General features: G+C 45.8%; 1 protein-coding gene and 1 long non-coding RNA gene across 3 annotated transcripts in view; both read right to left on the bottom strand.

Moving 5' to 3' along the window:
- The window catches only part of COL6A2 (collagen type VI alpha 2 chain), a 28,290-nt gene extending 27,789 nt beyond the window's left edge, over positions 1 to 501 (bottom strand). For both annotated transcript variants that reach the window (XM_005515268.4, XM_005515269.4), the window contains exon 1: positions 264 to 501. The gene's annotated coding sequence lies outside the window, so the exon portion shown is untranslated. The remainder of the gene's footprint in view (positions 1 to 263) is intronic.
- Positions 502 to 2,458: 1,957 nt separating this feature from the next.
- On the bottom strand, positions 2,459 to 16,044 carry LOC110356379 (uncharacterized). The gene is made up of 4 exons (XR_002409589.2): positions 14,393 to 16,044; positions 12,467 to 12,605; positions 8,462 to 8,547; positions 2,459 to 3,911 (listed from the first exon to the last, which is right to left on the bottom strand). It is a non-coding gene; the product is annotated as an uncharacterized LOC110356379 (long non-coding RNA).
- Positions 16,045 to 20,315: the final 4,271 nt, after the last annotated feature.

The following is a 20,315-nucleotide window of genomic DNA, read 5'->3' as shown; positions in this document are numbered from 1 at the left end:
AAATCCCATAGACTCTTAGAAAAACACCCAAGCTACTCAAAAGCTGAAAGCAACAGAAAAATGTGTGTTCACTTATAGCAAGCACCATCTAAACATGACGTGCCCAAAATGAGCAGCTTGCTGGCAAGCCTGTGAGCAGCGGCTGTGCCGCCCGCAGGGGCACAGGCTGGGATTTGGGAGCCCGGCTCTTTCATTCCTAGCGGGAGAACCCTCAGTAAAACAGCTACACAACCGCCGTACAAGGAGAGGAAAACTCTGCCTACCTGGAAAACGAGGTCATCAAAACTTGCCGTCAGAAAAGCCCCAGAAATGACAGGAAAAAAAGCGCCTTTGCGGAGCGGCTGGTGTCAGGATGGCTCCTGCATCCCCGGCTGGCTGGGGGTGCTGGGGGTGTGGGGAGGAGCAGCAGGGGCGTCTCCAGCACAGTCCCTCCGTGTCCTCGCAGGCTGGAACTTCTCTCGATGTCCCTCCTCCTTCGAAACCAGGCAGAGCCTCTTCTGTAGTAGCTCCGGGCATCCACGGAGAGTCACTGTGGGTCCACAGACACCTCGGGACGGTCCCCTCCCAGGGCAGATGCTGGGCTGGGTTGTCATCTTTGGAGCTGGAGGCATCTTAGTTTTAAACAAGCTGGAAGGAGTCTCATTTTTCCGTGATGAACGGCCCCTTTTCGTAGTTGGCATTGCTGCCCCAACATATTTATACTATCAGATAGTGTTCCTCTTTTCTTTCCCCCCACGTCCTCCTCCTCTTCCCATCCTAGTAATGTGCCCTGAGTGGAACAAAGAGAACATTTCAAAAAAGAACAACTTGCATTTTAGCTTTTACAAATATCCAAGTCTTGCTCAGAATCATCCAAGTCTGAGTACAACCTCTCTCTATTGATTTTTTTTTTAAAAAATCTCACAGCCAATTTTTAGCTCTGATAAATGAAAAATTGGGGCAAACGTCTCCACAAAATATGGAGAACAGCAAGGACTTTCAGGAACCTGGCCTGTTATCCCTTGAACTATAACTTTGCCTCCAAACTTTTGTGAAAAATGGGCAGTGTGAAGGGACCAGGATCAGACCACAGCTGCCAGAAAAGATAATTGCAATGAGAATACCCAATTTAACCCTAATTTCACTCTACTGACTCCCAAGTAGTGACATAAGCAAAGGATTTGTCTCAAGAGATCTCAGAACAAGCTGCTAACCCCACCAGTCCTGATCTACAGGAACATGTTGCTCAGGTTGTTTGTGTTTGCAAAAGACATCTGAACTACCAGGTGAAAATAATAAATCAAATTCTGTGTAGCTGCTAGTGCTTCAAATGGTGCATTTCTGGAGTAGCTTCAGTGTCAGCATGTTCACCAGGAGTACTCTTGTGGACTTGGCAGTGTTAGGTTTATGGTCAGACTTAACGATCCTAAGATCTTTTCCAGCATAAATGATTCTCTGATACTCAAGCAGGACCTATAGGAACCACAGCCACAGCCTAGAATTTTCTGTGTCTGTTTCCTTGTTCACCTCCAAGCCCTGTGACAGAAGCAGGACTCATTCTGGAGCAAGGGGACACTGAAAAATAAGCTTACCCAAGAAACAAGAAATTTCTCAGTGATTCGTTGGGAGACCCCCTTTCCAGGGACACTCCTTCAGCTCTAAATGGGATGGTTGCTTTTCCTCTGGAGCATCTTTAGTGAAGAGGAGGAGTCCAGCTTCTGGTGACAGTGATTTACAGGACAGTACATGAGATGTCTAAGCAAAGCAGTCAGCTTCCATCGATCCAGCAAACACACCACATACCCGGCCATTTCTTTTCCCTTCTTCACTGCTGTGTCCAAGCTCTGCTGCATCCATGAGTACCCATCAATGCTGCTTCTAATCCATGTTCAGTATGTCTATTTCTAGGTGAATGTGCCCCTGCAGAGCTGTTTTTCCAGCAAGATGTATCATCACAAACAGCACATCTGTCTGCTACCTTCCTGGGGAGTGTCCAAAGTGCAGCAAAGAACAGAATACAGGCCCAGATATCTCCCTCTTCCTCCTTGCAGACTTGTGAATGTTGCCTTTTAACTGCAGTTTCTTCACCAAAGAAAATACAGACTCTTAGCTTTCTATGTGTGCTTCTTGAACTTTCTCATGTCAAATCAATACCTCTTCTTGCAGCTTGATATGACATAATGCCTTGTCCTCGTGAGGATTCTCATACATTTTACAAAACAGCTCCCTGTTGCATCCTTTCTCTCAATAAAAAAGGCTAACTTGGACTTTTTCACCTACCTGGGCATCCATTTTCATGACATCTGTAGGAATATTATCTTCACACCTCTGCCACAGATGGCCATATCTGGTAAGTTTGCCTCTTGTGTTGGGGCGATCTGACACACAGGCACACTGAAGCGGTAGTATGTCTTGTTTACATAGAAATTACAAAATAACCACAAAACAAGATGCTGCTTTTTTTTTTCCTGGGTTTGTTGGGCTTTTTTACAGTCTTCTTTTATAGTTGTCATCATTAAAGGCCTGAGCTAGTTCTTTGTTACTGAGTTTTTGTTCTTGTGAGTGGGATGAAAACATATGAAGCTCTAGAGTAAAATGAACATGGGGCAGGAACTTTTTGAGACAGTAAGAAAAATTTATCTAGCATCTCTTTCTTCTTTGTAAGAGGAATCAAGATGGCAAAGACATTGCTTTCTGCGTGCAGTGATCCTCTTTTAGATATAGTGCTTGTTATGTATATGTGTATCTGACCTGCATACCAGTATTACTGCTCACAGAACACGTTATGTACTGAACAGATACTTAGCATTTAATCACATTTAAAATAGAGAGAGAGAAAATGGAGGAAAATGAAGTGTAGAAAGAAGGAAAAAACGGTTTGACTTTCTGCTCTCCCCTATGACTCTGTATAGAGTTTGAAGTAAGGGCGTCAGGCATAGATGGCTAGTATTTCATCATTTACATCCCCTTGTAGATTCACATGTGATTTATGGTATATTTAGTTGTTACTCTGTAAACTGTGCAGCTGCTCTTTTTTTTTTTTTTTACATCATAGTTGTAGCCCCCAGTAAAATTCAGTCTCCGAATTTTAAATCACATACATACATCTGAAATAGCTTTATGAGACTGCTGTGGTTCTCTGGAAAACAGCTACTGTAGTTTCTTTGCGTCTGTCTGCAATTGCTTGCACCTTTCATGTGATTCTGAGACTATACAGTAGCCTCCAAGGGTCTTGTTTTCTAAAGATGTGAAGAGAACCAAAAATGAGGTCAAGATTTTTAAGTGCTTAGTGAAAACAAGGAATACCAGTTTTCAAATATTTGTAAGTAGGCAGTTGATAATCTCAGTATTTTCACTGACAGCAAACAGAAGGTTGGATATTTACACCCTTTTGTAGTTGTCATTTTCTAAAATTCTGCTTCCTAACTCAATTCATACAATGCATTTGTATTCCACACCCCTGCAAACAGGCAAACCCCTGCTCCTCCGAGGTTCAGGGCTGTAATTCTGCTCTTTGCCTTGCTGACTTCTCTCAGCACGTCAAGTGCCACTGTCTCATAGTCCCTGCAGACAAGGCTGCTTCCAGCCTTCTCATTTTTGGCCAGTTCTTCCCTCTGTCTGAGTAGCAAGTCCCAAAAGATCACCTCCCCTAGTCAGCTCATTCATCACCTCCACCAAGAAATTGCCTTTGAACCATTCCAGAAACCTCTTGCGGTGGCTGTAAGGATTCCTCCAAATGTCTGAAGAAAACTTTATTTACCTCCTCTTCTTCCTCAGGGGGTCTGCAGCAGACCTCTAATACAATATCACCTGTGCTGGTCCAGCCTCTGGTCCTCACCACCCTTTGTGTGGTTATTGGATGTAGGCTCAGCGGGCTCTGAGGCATCCCTGACAGGTCTTGCTCATCCTCACTGGTGCCCAAGAGAAGACAGCTATTGAAGAAACAAAAGAAGAAAAAAAAAAAACACATTTATTTTTCTAGATTGACCCAGGTCGTGTACGTGAGCGACAGCCCCCACTGCGTTTGACATTCCTGAGTCGTGGTAAAATGAGACACAAAGGGGAATCTTTCTGAAGAAAAAAGCAAATGTTCATTTGATAACGTATTTTAGGAGCATTTCCCAGGATTTAGGCCATTAAAGCCGACTGCTCCAGGATGTTTAGAGAGTCATCATGAACACACAAGTGCAATCTGAGCTTTGCATACTTTTTCCTATTTTAATGTTCTGGTGTTAACTTTTAAGTCTCCTATTCTATTGCAGTTCTTATTTACTTAGCACCCCATTTTTATATACAGCAATTGTGTGCTCGTAAATTGTTGTTTGCTAACACAGACGGAAGTACTGTTTGGAGTTTCTAGACCCTAACTTTAAACAGCCCCAAGGATTTCCCAACCTACGGCATTGTTGAAGCCTTGCCAGGCGTAGACCCGTATCTGTGACCTTGTGTTTTTTCACTAGAGCTCAAGATCCCAGAGACAGCGGCTGGAAAACGAGCACCCAGAAACGGAGGTGGCAGCCCCCACATGTTCCAGCTGGTCCCACGCTGCAGACTCCAGAGGAGTTTGCAGCAGCCACCCTCAATGCCACCAGTGGGGCACTGATGTGATGCAGCTCGCTTTGGTTGGTCGGCCAAGGATCTGCTTTGGTTCTGCTCTGCACAGCAGAGGTTTTTTTTTAGTGAGAGATCAAAGTAATGACGTTCTGTTGGCTCTCTGTCCCAGCTGCAGGTCATTCCTCACTGAAGCTTTACACCCACAGCCAGATGTGAGCCAGCTTCCCCACCATTTCTAATAATCCTCCTGAAGTGTTCCTTTAGATTTCATTAGTGCAGAGACCCTTCTTCTGAGTTTTATTCCCCTTCGCTCCAGATCTCCCTTCCTAAGACCAGTTTGGGTACGCTGGCTTAAAGAAAAGTCAGGGATGCTCTGGGGCTCTTGCTGCCCGATTTCTTTTGGGGTTTTGAAGTTTGTAGTTTTGAAGTTTGTCCTTTTGAAATCGAGGCCATACTTATGACCTTGTTAATATTTTACCTTCAGTTTCTCAGTCCAGGTTTTGTGTCTAGGGTCAGCTTTCCTACAGCTCCCTCAACCAGTTCTGGAGCTGCTCCTTCCCAATAGGGAGAAAGCCCAGGGCTTCCAGCTGACCCTTTCTGGGTCTCCTCACCACTGTGCTGTGGGTGAAAGAGCCAGCTCAGGCATCTCAATACCAGGGAAGGGAGGATGTCCCCAGAGCTGCCAGGTAGCAAAACACAAGATCATACGTGAACCCAGCAAGTAAAAAAACAAATAGGTGGACAGAGGGCAGAGAGAGTGGGGAAAGGAAGGTCTGCAACCCTTTCTCCCAGAATAATTCCCCTTTTGCCGGTTTCACAATCCTTGCTTTTTTGATGCTTTCATCTCTTGCAGCACATTTTTTCCATGCAGCAACTCAAGACGGTTGAGTCCCAAAATTTGTTGACTCATTGGGAAGAGCCTTTGCATAGTGAAGCAATTACATTCCAGCTCCTTGGCAAGGCAGGAGCTTGGAGAGGCAGCTGATGCCTCCGTGGTCCACAGTACTCGCTGGATAATCCTGAGCTATCTTTCTGGAGATGACAAATGATCTTTAGTTTCATAGCCCAGGGTAGAGAGAGAGTTAAAACACACAGTTTGTGTCTTTGGGGCTTCGTGGTGAAATACAGCAAGAGCAGAATGACCCAGCTGCATTTGTTTTATTTTCTTGTCACCAGAGAAACGAGAAGGAAAAACTTGCAGTGTTGTTTCCATGAAATTTAGAGAAAAAAAACCCCACACAGTTTATAGAGGAAACCTCATTCCCCTTCCCAGCCTTTTACCAGCGATGGTTCAAAAAAATGTACATTTTTGAACTTAGTCACATCCCGCCCCACCCATAGTCCTTAACGCCATGTACAGACCTAAGAAAGAGATTTCAGTTTCCTTCTGCTGGTGAACTTCTATCTAAACATTTGCTTTTTTCACTGCTGGAGCCTGGAGGTACTCCCTCCCCATGAAATGACTACTCTGGCTAAGGTTACAAATAAAATATAGACTTTCTCTGTTAGATTTCAACTAAGTGTATGAACAATATTCCCTCAAGACATACTCATTATATTGAGCCATAAATCTACTGGGGGACACTTTTGCAATGACTAATGGGTATAAATAGAAAGGAAAGGAATTAATTAGTGCCTTATCCTGGGAAAAGAGGAGGCTGAAAGGGATCAGATAGGGAAAAAGCACCTTTTCTCTAAATGTGGGGTACAGCAGTGTGGGCTGCTGGGCTGGGAGGAGGCTTGCCCTGGTTGGGGTGACTTCCCTCAGGATTCTGGTGGCCTGGCAAGGAGACATTGGGGCTCAGCAATTGAGCTGATTTATTTGAAATGTTAATCTTGTCTTTAATCCCAGCTTTGTCTTGCTGTAACCACACAGTTTTCTTGCCCTCGGGTCTTAAATAAATGTTTCCAACATCAACTCTTGTGTGTAGCTGAATCCTTGGGACAGATTATGTGTAATTCCCATTTCCCTGGGACCAGTAAAAAAGACTCAGAAAGGAAATACGAAAAAAGCCCTTGAAGTCAATGAGAGGCTTTTTACTGGCTTTAGGGATCTGTGATCCAGGTCCTAAAAGAAAATCTGTGACTTCAGGGTTGTAACCTGTAACCAAAGATGCTGACCAAGAGAAAACATTAAGTTTAGCTTCCTGAAAAGTCCTAATCCTCACAAACCCTCAGGAGGGGTGTGTGTGTGTATGTGTGTGTGTGTGTGCGTGCTGGGAAATGAGCCTGGCTTTAAAATTTTATCCTACAGATAAACGGAAATATAATCCCTCCCTCTCTAAGCCACAGGACCTTATGGATGCAGGCAGTAAGGAGGCCAACAAGGGTCTAGAAGAAGATCTGATCAGTGCTCATATGAATCAATGAACTGACAGGCAAAAGGCACTGCACAGGTAAATGACAGTGAGTAAGACTGTACAGTGATATCTTGTGGAGTTTCTGCAGGGGTAAGGAACTGTATCTAGCTATTCACTGACAACATTGACCCCAAACTCTCTGCAAGACGAGTGTGGTCCTGGAGCAAGGGATGCCATTGTGGCCCCTTTCACAACCTGAATAAGGGGCCAAATTTGTCACAGGTTAAACTAACAATGATTTGCAAAACTTTTGCACAAAATTACAATCACAAAAATTTTCAAAAACAGAATTTTGCAGCTAATTCAAGTCTTGCTAGCAGTTTATGCCACAGACATACAGATGTGGCTCTGAACTGTAGAGACAGAGACCTCCAAAATCTGCACCCACCTCAGCCACTAAGCCACAAGACTAAAGCCCAGCATGTCTCCAGCCCTCCTTGGAATGACTTCTTGTGCTGAGCTCCCCCAGGACTTGTTTTGCTGTGCCAGGGCAGAGCCTGCGGGAGCTGCCCTGTTCTCGGGACAGCCCCGTCCCGGGGAGCGTGGTGGGCAGCCACCCAGCTGCTGTTCCTTGGGCTGCAGAGCTTTTCCACAGCTCGATGGCTGCTGCTTTTCACGTATTTGATGTGAATCCAGGGAACCCTGTGCAGCTCTTTGGCCCAGCTCCCCGGGTCACGTACAGCCGAGCGTTGCTTGTCTGCTTTTTGGCACAACGCTTGACACCTCCCTTTCCCTTACGCACATGCTCGAATTTTTGCTCCAACACAAAATGTTAGAGGCCCTAATTTCATTTGCAGCTACAGACTGACACCCAAGAAATGTATAATTCTGTAATGAAGTATTCTCCCGGCCAAATACAACATGACAATGAAGTTCCTCTCTACTGTCAAACCTGCTACAATTGATGTGTCATAAAAATTCGAACAAGAGTTTTATGCGTATAAGAAATCTAACCTAATTGAGTATGTAATCAGTGTTAAGAAAAAGATTCTTGTCTGACTTGATTTGGAAGGTCCTCCGACAAAGTAAAACAAAACAAACAAAAAACTCTGACACACACAAAAACAAAAGAACTCCCCCCAAACAAACAAAAACAACAAAACCCCCCACTCAAATGAAAAAATATGCTGAATTATTAACTTGTATTCCTCTGAGACAAAACAAGCACATACTCTGCAGAGCAACTTAGCAATACAGAGGTGCAGAGGGAGAGGAACATTTCATGCTTCGTTGGATTCTTTTTTAATGGTGTCTTAAACCAGCCCAAGAGATCACACAGAAAGTAAAATATTTTTGCTGGGGATGTGATATACCCTCTTACCAGCATAACTGAATGTCTGTGCTCTTCATTCGAGCATTAATGTGAGCCCAACCTCCAACAGCAAATGAAATAATTTTGATCACATGCACACAATAAACAACATCTTGTGTTTATACTACTTTTTCTTAAGACTGCCAGTGGAACTTGAATGCTTATCTCCAGTCCAAAGAGGCTTGAGATTTTCCAGCTTCAGTGTATGATAAACAAAATTAACAGCGGGGAGGTGAAAGTGTAGGCATGCACTCACTGTTTTTTACATACAGTTCTTCTGTTACATTCAATTCTTGGCCTTCCTTTCTGTCCCTCAGCCATCCAGACTCTGACAGCTTCCCTCTACAAAGATAAAAATATAAAGAAAGAAGCAGAAATGGGCAGGAAATCATGCTTTTTTTTTTTTTTTTTTTAAATTTTTAATTTTAATTATCTTCTTGGGCACAGAAACCGTATTTTCATTTCACATTGAGGTAGTGATTCTGGCAGGCTCACCAGTCTGCTCAGAGGAGAAACTTGAAGGCTTAACAGCTGAGCTGTGTATGAAATCAGGTGAACATGAGGATCCCTAAAAGCAGCCCGTTCCTGTTTGCACACCTCGCTGCCTCGTAAAGGCAGAATCCATGTCCTGGCTGCTTAGCACATCTCTGTCAGATACACACACACACAAAAAAAGGTGCATCTGTGATAAGATGCTATTTAGTGTAGCCCACCCCCTGGGAGGCACAAGGACAGACACAGTGAGAAAGGGGGAAGGGTGCTGGAAAAGGGAAATGGGGAAGGAAGGACTTGCAGGAGCCGCTGGAAACTCTGTGGGGAAACCAGCCTCCCGCATCCCTTCTGGGGAATCCAGATAATTGAAGGCTGTAATAGTAGGCTTGATAGAAAACCCCAAACCAGGGATGATTGAATTCTCCAGGCCTCTCATCAAGGACACATGGATCCCATTGAGAGACCGCAGCTTGGTCAGTGGTGAATAGACATCTCCTTGGGGGAGGACAGGGCGCTGGCAGCATCTGGCAACAGGATGCAACAGGCAGCAGCCAGTTTTGGCAAAGCCTCTTTCATTTTTTGTCTCTGTGAGCAAGCTTCCCTCTGGTCCAGGGCTTTGCCCTTGAAACCTTTGGGAAGAGGTGTGGGAGCACGGGAGGTGCCAGGTCTCATTTACCCCTCTGCTGCTTTGGCTGTAGCTGCTGCCAGCGCCAGCAGCAGTGAGAGCAGTGAGAGCAGGAGCTGGTACAGATCATGCTGGAGAGGACCTGAAGCAGAAGTGCCAGTACATATTACAGCCTAGGTTTGCTACCTCTGAGATGCAGATACCCGTGGGCAGCACCAGCCCCAGTTTCAATAGCATCATGCTGACTTAGAGTCCTGCTTTCAGAGAAAACATGTTTCCAGAACTAGGAGCTGCTTTCATACAGCCCAAAGTCCACATTTCAGGGGAACATGTATTTAAGAGCTGTCATTTGAATATACATTCACTAAGAAGTCTTTTAACATCATCACAAACTTAACATACATGTGCTGCAAACTCTGTCTTTCCCCCAGACAGTTCAGATGGACATGATAACACTGTGTCCATACACTCAGTAAACAACCCTTCTAAATCTACAAACACCAAAATTAAGGACACAAGTTTAAATGCACATATGTGACAATCTCCACCCCTTGCCTCTGTGGAGCTGGATAAAGAGTTTACCCTGTAATAAGCTTCATCCCTTGCCTATGCAGAATTGACACCCCAAAAGCAACAGCTGCTTGAATACTCACCCATATCACAGACTCCGCATACTGTCTGTTCATGGGGGTACCATTTCTGCAGGAACAGTAGGATTGATCTACAACTCCATAAATCCCTCCAACTAGTTCATCCCAAAGACCTTCTCCACTGCACAGGACACCATGGGCCCCAGCAGCCTCCTCTCATGACCCACCAGCTGCATCCCATCAGCTTTGGTGTCCCAGCACCGCTGTAACCACTGCAGGAGCATCTCCCCCTTTCCCTGTCCTGTGTATTGGGGTCCCCCTCTCGGGGGGTCACTCCCTCTTCTCTGTTTGCTCCTGCACCAGTCCTGGGGACAGCTTCAGTGCTGACCTCCAACCAGAAGCCCTCACTAGTGCCCCCATTAGCAGTTCATTTCACCCCCTAAGGCCATCAGCTGGACTCTCCAGCCCTGCCAGCAGCCATGGCCAGCTGGGGTGAGTCCTGGGCACCCCCACAGGGGAGCAGCACACATTTCCTGGGGCTTGGCACACAGCACAGCCCCACTGCAGCTGGTACTTCTGGATCCGGCACATGGTGAAGGTCCCAGATCCAGGCCACCAGGTCAGGGGCTTGGACCAGGACCCATCCCAGGTCTGGCTTCCTATTTGAGGAGGGTGCTATGGGGTCTTACACATCTCTTAGCTTCTCTTCCATTCTTCTCCCTGCCCAGGCAAAGAAAGGACTGGGTAGGACTCAAGCTCTTGAGAAAGGAATAATGCTCATACTCTCTGCACCCCAGGACATGGAGTGAGAGATGGCATGCCATGATGTGATGGTTTTAAATGTCTCTCATCTCCTTTTCTTGAATCTTTGTCATAACACAGGTCAGAAATCCAAGAGCTGTAGACAGGACTTCATCATTAGGGCCCAGCAATAACAACACATTTGTTCTTCCCACGGTGGCTCTCAGTTCATAGGAACTGAATGCTTTGATTATAAAGTAATCGGCTCTGGCAGAGATTAGGCCTTTTTGGCTGGAAAAAATCAATGCTCTGTTTTCAAAGGGTTTTTCCAGAAATCACATGTTTCTACAGAATACCCAGAAGACAGCCAAATGTTTGAAAGGAAACAATTCGGATGCGGAGAAGTTATCCATAGCCTGATGAAGATGGAGCTGCCAGGTCAGTGCTCCAGTCTTTGCACCCTTTCTGCCTTGCTGGGAGCAGGAGAGGAGCCACGCTTTTCCTGCAGCCACCTCTGGCCAGTCAGCCTGGGTTTCACTGAGGAACAAGCTTAATTTCCACAAAAGTACGTGGAGTGGGAGCAAAAAGCAATGGTATTTTCAGTGCCTTGCTGAAATCTGGCCTTAAATGAAAGATCAGTTATTTTTCCAACCCAGTGCCCTGGGTGAGGAATTTATTTTTTTTTCCCCTCAATTGTTCTCAGCCCGCTGCTCCATGTGAGAAGGGTATGGAACAGGGGATGGGGAACCAGCAAGCAAGACAATGTGCAAGGGCAAGATGGAATCCATGCCACATCCTAATGCCATTCACCCAGAGGCTTCAGCCCCAGCCGCCGCACTAAGCTTGCAGGAGGCACATTCCTTTTCCAGTTCAAGTCACGACTCGGTTTTATCTGCTCTAAAGCTCTTCATAAGCCAGGAATGCTTTTTTCCATGGGCTTGCTGGAGCACAATGCATCGTAAACCTGCACATCTGTAATTCATGGGGGGAACCTGGATCCCACATGGTATCTCTCTCTAACTAGATCCTCTTTTCCTGGAGGCCAGCAAGGAGCATTCAGAAGCTACGGCTTTGAGAACAGGATGGGCACAGCCCCAAGGGTCTCCAGTACTGCCTGCTCATGTGGCTGCCCCTTCTCCACAGCCCTTGGTGGGACCAGGCACAGCACCCAGCTGCTAGCAGGGACAACCAGGTCAAATGACTGCAGCTTTCTATGTCATAGCTTATCGGAACCCTGGGCAAGGAAAATATTGACAACCACAATGACATCTGCGTTCCTGCCACCAGACAGGCACGGCACCCGCTTCTGGCCAAAATGATCCCTAATGAATCCCCTGAGCATCCTGAGTGGTGTGCTCCTGCAACAGATGCTTGCAGTGCAAAGTATGGATACACACAGCTGGTTTCTCCTGATGTAAACCTATGGCCTCCCCTTTCGGAGACTTTCCATCTGTGTAGTGATTGGAGGCAAAGGGAAATGAAAATCCTGCCCATAAATGGAAACATTTGCAAGGGATGGGGTAAGATCAGCTGCCAAGTTACAGTTTCTGCAGTATGACTAGGCAGCAACATCAGCACAAGATACTGTACTTTCTGCAAGCTGCTGCTCTTTCACACAGACAAAAACCATGCAGCTCCCTGCGTGGCTCCTCCACCACCCCCAGCTAGAGCTTGGTGACCAGAAACACGGCGACACTGGAAGCTGGTGAGCAACGGGGTGCCTGGTTTCCGAACCTGGACTCCAGGTCCCAAATCCAGCAGGATTACCTTGAAATAAGAAGTCAGGAACTATTTCAGAGTTTATAAACCTTACCCCACACTTTCTGTGTCTCTTCTGAGCCAAGGTGATGCAGTAAAGACAGGAGAAGATCCCTCTTTAATTTTCCTCTGCCTCGGCTAATGCTTTGGGACTGCAGAGTGTTTTCCTCTGAAACCGTGGTTAGCTCAGGGACCTGCAGGGAATCAAAGCAGATGATTTTCTATTGCCTGGGGTGAAATGGGGACCAGCATAACCAGAGTTGAATGGCTGAGGCTGGCAGGCACCTCTGCAGATCATCTTGCCCGAGCAGGGTTAGGCAGAACAGGCAGGACAGTGTCCAGTTGGGCTTGAGTATCTCCACAGGGATACCCTGCTTCATAATATAGGCTTAATTCTGGAAGAAACCATCCAGGCTGGGAAAGAAGATGAACAAAAATACCCAGATAGAAAAATAATTTTCAATTCAGCAGTGAGTTCCTTACAATACTCTAATAAAATCACTTGCTTACTGAATTTCTCCTAAAGTATCAGTAAAAATTGTCATTCATTGAATGATTATTTAACACGTAAGACTACATTTCAAATGTTTTAATAGAATTAAAGGGACTTTTTGGAATGTTTGGATGTAAATTTCCTGGAAAAGAGGTGCAAAGTAATAGATCTATTTTTACTATTGCAGCATACATGTCCTTTCCAGTGGCTAACAAGCAACAACTCATTTAAGTGCAATAAGAAAATAGTGTTTATATAGAGTACTTCAGTTCCAGTTTCACAACTGCACAGTGAACACTTGCTTCTAATTCAGCTACCAAAATCAATGGAATGTAAAAAAGCTGGAGATGCAGTGGTCGCAGGCTTGATTCAACCGTCTGAGCTTATGAAAAATTGTACACAAACACATGATAACGCTGTACAGGAGCTGAAGGGGAGTGTCTGCTCTTGGGATAGTAACTAGCAATACACTTCTGAAATAGCTACCGTGACCCCTTTTTAACTGGTAGAGAGAAATGAGACTTGTATGGACCAGTTCACCACGCTCTGACCTGTCTGATAGGTCTCACGTTAATTTTACTCCAGATGTGTTTAATTCTTACCCGTGCTATGAAGAGGCCCTAAAATATTAGCTTAGACTAAGGTGTCTTCACTGAAGATAGCTCAAGCTATAGGAAATGAACACCCCCCCGAAAAAGGCTTATAAAATAAGGCATCTAGCCTGGCAGTGACGTACAGCACTCAGTCAACATAAGTGTCTCAGTAGGGTGTTCCCATGCTCCATGCATAACGGAGGGAGAGAAAACATTAAGCCCAAAGTGTGTCTGAACACGAGCTTGACTTCTGTGCATATCACTGCCTTTGTGTCCCCTGTGTCCTCAAGGTGGTTTTCACAGAATCTCTTGCACAAAGAATCAAGGAAGAATGGTTCAGTTCCTACAGCTCCTACAGCCTTGAGTTATGGTCTCGGGCAAGCTCCTACTTTATTTGTTTTGGAACTCCCTGCCAGCAAAGTGGCTTCTATAATATTTTTCAAGCTCTTTACATAATAACCCACCAGACATCACAGGCAACAAGTATGATACAAACCTCTTTATCAACCAGAGTGTTTTCAGTATCTTCTGATCAGAAGATTATTTTTCTGATTTCAAAGCAGAAGCACTTGAATTGTGCAAAGCCTCCTTGACCCTGTGGCAGATACAACACGGTCACATCTGTCTTTGCTATGCAGGCCACACACTGCTGTGTTATAGCTTCTCACACAAAACTGCCTTTCTCTTGGAAATTCCCTTCCCTACACCAAAGAGGGTACAGAAAATCTTCCCAAATAGCACACCTTCTGCCTTCCCTGCCTGAGTAGTAACCATCTAGCAGCCAGACTCAGTCTATCAGAACATCCACACAGCAGCCTGTTGTCAAACAGACAACACAGTTGCTGGGATGTGGCAATGCACGTTTTCTGCCTAAAGAACAGCACGGTTGACTCACCATTCAGTCGTGCAGCATCTACCAACAGAGTATGTCTTGGCCACATCTTGCCACGTGCATGAGGGACTTCCCAGGCCCTGCATAAAAGATACAACAACATGAACCTAAGGGACCCTGAATTTGCAGGAAATCCCAGGTCCCCTGGAGACTATGAAATGTTGGACCACTCAATTAGGGTTTGATAGCACTGAATTCCCAGCACACACCCACTCGCAAATGAGCAGGCAAGGCAGCCAGTTTGCATAGCAAAGGGGACAGTGTGGGCTAGATAATGAGACATCAGCTGAGATGGGAAACTGTGGGGACCCTGAGACCCTTGGCCAGACTGCACAGGCTTGAAGCACACACGGCCTCAGAGCAATCTCACCATGTTTGCATGCAGCTCTCCTCTGCACCACAGGGAGCACGTGGTCTTCCAGCACCCAGCATGGATCTTCCCATGGGACAGGACCTGTGAGACCCAGGGATGTTGCAGAGGGAAATTACACAAGGCTGGTCTGCTCCTGCTTTGCTTTGCAAGGTAGGAAATGACACTTTCAGCAGGACCCTGCTGTGCCCTGGGGGTTGCATCCCAGGATGCTGTTGGGATGGCTGGTTTCGACTGCAGTCATCTGCCATGTGTTCTCATTTCCCTTGCATGCCAGACCCCTTTTGACACGCTTTTCAAAGGAGTTGTAGAGCTCCAGATGGGACTCATCCAGCTGCCCTCGGCTGCATCTTGTTAAGTACGTGCCTAACGCTTCCGCACAGGGCCCTCGGAGCCAGAAAAAACTGCAGTCTGCCGCTCGTGGCCTGAGCTTTATCCAGGACAGGCTTGTCCTAGAAAAGCAACATGATGGTTTTACAAGCTGCTTTTGAAAAATCTCAGGTACTCCATGTCCTGTGCAAAATACTGTGTGTGACTGTGTTTAGCTGTCACATTAACCAAGACCTAATTTTATATGCAGGGATAATTAGATCACCAGAGGTACTACCATAAATCTAGAGCCCTCAGAAACACCCCAGGCTGAATTTCCCATTTATGTAGAAATTAGCACAATGCAGATGAAGGAGCAAATGTTTTGTGGCTCCTGAGCGTTTGGATTCTTTTAGGTCAAGAGAGGGATTTGCAGGGATTTCAGAAGCTATAGACAAGCCCTTTGAGCTAATATCCATGTTTATGAAGGTTTGAACTGCTTTCTAGAACTGAGCCAGGAAAGAAACACCAGCCAGGGTCTGACAGATATGCCTTTTCTCTGTGCTTTCAGAGCAGTGAAAAACCATGGGATCTAGTTGTCAACCTTGCACACTTATTCCTGCCCTGCTTGCTTGCTCTTAAGCCATGAAAAATGCTAGCTGAGGGGTATGGGATTTGGTTGGTGGGGCAGAAGAAAATAGAGGCAGAGGAAAACTTTAGGAGCAACCTTTAGCATCATGTTACATCAGGTTTGTTCCATGTAGAACACGCTGCTTTCAAAGTGGGGTGCTCCAAATCCACACTGTCTGCAGTCTGTCCTTCCACTGCCTCTCCCCACCAGCTGTCCTGGGCCAGCACCAGGGCAGTAGCAGCACAGGCAAAGGGGACCGCAGGCTCCTTGCTTGTCTGCAATGTCTATTGCAAGATAGATCTTGAAACTGCTGGCTGACCTCTGTGGGCAAGGACCTGCCACTGCTAAGGCTTGCCAGTCTCTGCTGGACATGCCTCCAGTGTGGTACGAGGTCACACGATGTGGGGTTGGGCATCTGATGTCTGATTTGGTTCAGTCTGACTGCAAGAAACACATTTGTGGTGTTGCAGAACTCTCTTCCTGGCTCACAGCAGCATCTGAGGTTTAATACACCAGTAGGATTTGATCCCCCAGTTCTAACACAAGAAAAACTTGTTTCTGGAAAGCTGGAAGAACATCAAAGTGCCATTACCCCCCCCCGTGCAAAGAGAAAGGAGGGATTAATAACACTGCTACCTGCTTCTGCTGATTTTCGGCCCAGCAGCCAACAGGGAGCATCCTCAGTGAAAGAAAACATGAAGCAGTAGTAGGGCTGATCTTGAGATCATCTCAAGAAATGACAGGATCTTCAAGAGCTTGAAAGACACAGTTTGGTAAGATGGGGGCTTTGCCTGCCCACTAGAGCTGCTGGATGAGGCCCAGGTAGTGGCAGTGCCTGTCCCAGCCAGTCTATGAAACACATAAGCTTGCCTTGGTATTTCATTTCACATCTCTCTGAGGGGTCAGCATGGAAACTGGTGTGCTTAGGAAGGACAAGTCCTGCTAAATACCCGAAATTACTGTAAGGCTTTAGAAGTTCTCATGTGCCAATATAAAAACTATTGTAGATGTGTATATTTTGTTCCATTTCATACAAAGTTCCTCCTCTTCATAGAGACTTTTGGGGCCACTGCCAGTGATGCTCCATGTCCTTTCCCCATGGGATACAGCCCCAGCAGGTGGGAGAAGAAGCATTGGGAGACAAGGGTCATCGCAAAGCTGAAACATCAGGCTAGCCACTTTGAAATAGAGTGATGTGGGAAGTAAAAAGTCCGTCGATGGCATTTGATCCTTGGTTTCTGGGTTCCACCATCCCTGTGTGCTCCAGCAGCAGCCAGACTCGCTGCACATAACTGTGCACATCTGAGGGATGCGGGTACCGCAGAGTCTGGCAGGCTATCTCTCCTCTCGGTTTGATTCTGTAGAAGGATGCTATTTATTTCCTTTTGTCAAGCACCTCCTGGCCTTGCCTCTGTGACTGGTTGCTCTCCAGTGCCCATATTTTCCAGGATAACAGGTCAGATTTCAAATTTCAGTTTAAAAAATGATTTGCTGCTGGCTGACATAAGCTTGTTACTGAAGATGGCTAACTCGGAGCCTGTTCTACTGATCCACACGTAAACCAGGGGTTGCCTTCCACAAAGGTTGTTTCAAAACTGTCTGTATACAGACAATTTGTGCCTTAACCACTTCCTAGTCTCTAGGACAACCATGCAAAACAAATGTCTCAAGGTCCTCTTGCCAGAAGTCTAGTCTGGGTTATTAATCTGCTTCACGGGGGCTCAAAAAGGCTTTACCCTGTCCCTAAAATACCTTTATGATGGGTAGAGGTCTCAAAATAAAATAATTGCTGTGTAATTAACCCATGGGCCAACTGGGAAAGGTTGGCCATGCAGATTTTCCGATGACATGGGAAAACAACCCCAAACAGACCCAGAACCAAGGAGGAACAGCACCCCCACCATCATCACACACCTTACCAGTTCAGAAAGGTTTTTCCAGATTGCTGCTGTGATGAGCATGTCTGCTACACGGACCTTCTCCACATAGGTGCCATGGCTGGGAACAGACCTCTGGATTTTTTGCCGTAGCCTTACCTTCACGTGCTCCCATAGTCTTCCTGCACTGTGAACAAGAACTGAGTGTTCAGGTCCTGAGAGAAAAAAGATGACACAAATGACAGACCTCAGCTGATAAATGACTCCGTAAGGGAAAGAGGAATACAATCTCTTTGTCCATAGTGGAGATTACAAGTAGCAGGCTTAATGACAGCAAGAGATACTTAGGCTGGACGCTAGGATGTGTCCTCCAGAAGTGGCACCAGCTGCATTATTTGCAGCACTGTAAACAGCAGCAGTGTTTTAAACTAAAACAGATTATCTGTAGATGTGATAAAGCCTCTGTGTTCAGATCTCTTTAACATTGAACGAACGCCCATCTGACAGGGGAACAGCCTGTGAAGTAAAACATACCTTTAATGTAGAAAATTAGCTTAAAGGCCACTTCATGCCTTATTTCTTGGTGCTTCAGTGACTAAAGTTTGATGAGGCAGCAGCTTTTACTTGGCCAACATTGTGAAAAAAATGAAGTTTTTAGACAGAGGCTTAAGCACATGGGTATTCCAGGGCTGCTCCAGCATATGCTTTGTGCAGTCAAGTCAGATGATGTAAAAATAGAAGGCCCCGAAATTTCTTGCATAGTTTTTCCCCACTAGAAAACCCATCTCATTCCAAGAGACAGCTTATCTCCCAAGACCTTCAAAGTCACCAAAAACAAAGTTCCATAAGCAAAAGTGAAGGGAAAAGTACAAAAAGTTTTCTCCAGAAACATGACGTAAGGGGGGAAGCATGCATCTGCATTGCCTCCAGCTTCTGCAACTTCGTTCTATTTTCCCTTGCAATATATTACCATCAAGAAGAGATGCCCCAGCTGCGCTTCCATTTGGTTCAGTGGCTTGGATGTTAAACCTCTAACATTTTCACAGGGATGACAAAGCTGAGAAGCGTTTCCTGCGGGTGTCTGCAGAAATGGACGGGACTGGGAGCGCTGCTCTGCTGAGGCAGTGGGCAAGTAGAAGGGCTGCAGCGATACTTCATGGTCATAAGTGACTCCACACATTCTCAGTCATTGCTGGAAGGGCTGTGTCATTGTCTCAAGGTGCTCCTGTGAGCATCTCTATAGTTTCCATGTCTGACAGGGATGACCATAAGCTTTTTGCAGAAAAGCATGGAAGGCAGACACTGTGGGTCCAGCCCAATCTCCCAACAGACAGAGAGAACAAATTTTGAGGGGAAAGGTTGTGGAAGAGCGTGCTTGCTGTCTGTGAGCTTAGCCACAGGCAACTAAGCAAGACACTGTTAATTGCAGATCTAAAAATTCCTTGGTTGTCTAATTAACATCTTCTCAGCCTAACCAGGATACAACAGCTTATTTTGTCTGGTGTTGTTCCCTCACCCTGTGCAATGTTACAATCAGCTTCTCGAATCCTTTACCTGCAGAAGTATGATGACAATAAAGTGTATTGTGAGGACCGGTCTTCCTCTGTGGTTGTGAGTTTGCTCAGAATTACTTCTATGCGTCAAGCCTGTATTTCTTAATGGGTTATAGTCTTTGCTGTTTGCCACAAGCTTACATCATGATTCTTTCTCTTTATACAGTACGATTGCTTTTAAGGGCAAATCCTTGCAATTAGACAAACCAATGCAAAACTTAAACTAAAACACATTTGGTTACAATAGAGTTAAAATAAAACCCAAACCACAGGATAGCAAGAGGCATTTGAAAAACATTCTGCTGTTACATCTAGGAGAGACTAGGCAGGGGACCTCTGCTCCTCGGGAAAAATCATAGGCGCAGGAAAGGCTCTTAAATAATTTTGAAAATGCAATTCAAAATCATCCTAGGGCAGCTGTTTGTTGTTATACAGCTTGAGGTCTAGGGCTAGCAACGCCAACAGCAATTTGGTTGAGCTACAGGGCTGCAAGCTGGGGAAAGAGCTGCCCCGACAGCCCTGTGGTCTCCAGCAGACTCACGTTGTCCAGGGCAGTGTCTCTGGGGAATGGGGCTGCCCAGGGGTGTGGAGGTGGTGATCATGATGCTATTGTGCCTTCCCAAGGACGGTGGGACCAACCATCGACAGGAGCTAACTGGGCAGGATATTTCTCTCTCACCAGTTTACCTCTCTTACATCACTTTTTGCTCTGTCACTCTGGATCACAGTCCCACAGTACTGTCCCAGCCTGTTGCATTGCTAGGTTTTGGTGGGGTTTTTTTTGCATTGCTCATAGGGTATGTGTTCTACAAGTCCTACCACATTGGTAAAGTGCCCTCAGTGATCCCCTTCTTCTGTGGCCATCACCTTCCCATGAAGGGCTGTGAATCAGCATTGCCTCAAATGAGGAGAATTTAGTCAGAGAAAAACAGAAATGTGGCCCAAATTCTGCTGTTGTTACATAAACCCCCTCGCTGAACATCTGGAGAACATCTGAAGTTTAACAAAGCAGGCCCGCAGGCAGAGGCATTTTTGACCTTCCGTGTAATGGAAGCACAGAAACCAAGACTGAAAAGAGGAGAATAAATACAACCAGAAATGGAAGACAAAATGGGTCCAGCATATCGGGGCCAGCTTTGGCCCAAACACTTGACAAGGGCTCCCGCAATCCTGTCTGGACAGTGCA

The sequence above is a fragment of the Columba livia genome, chromosome 7 (assembly GCF_036013475.1).
Source record: "Columba livia isolate bColLiv1 breed racing homer chromosome 7, bColLiv1.pat.W.v2, whole genome shotgun sequence".
Classification (NCBI taxonomy): domain Eukaryota; kingdom Metazoa; phylum Chordata; class Aves; order Columbiformes; family Columbidae; genus Columba; species Columba livia.
This window is presented reverse-complemented; position numbering and strand designations above follow the sequence as displayed.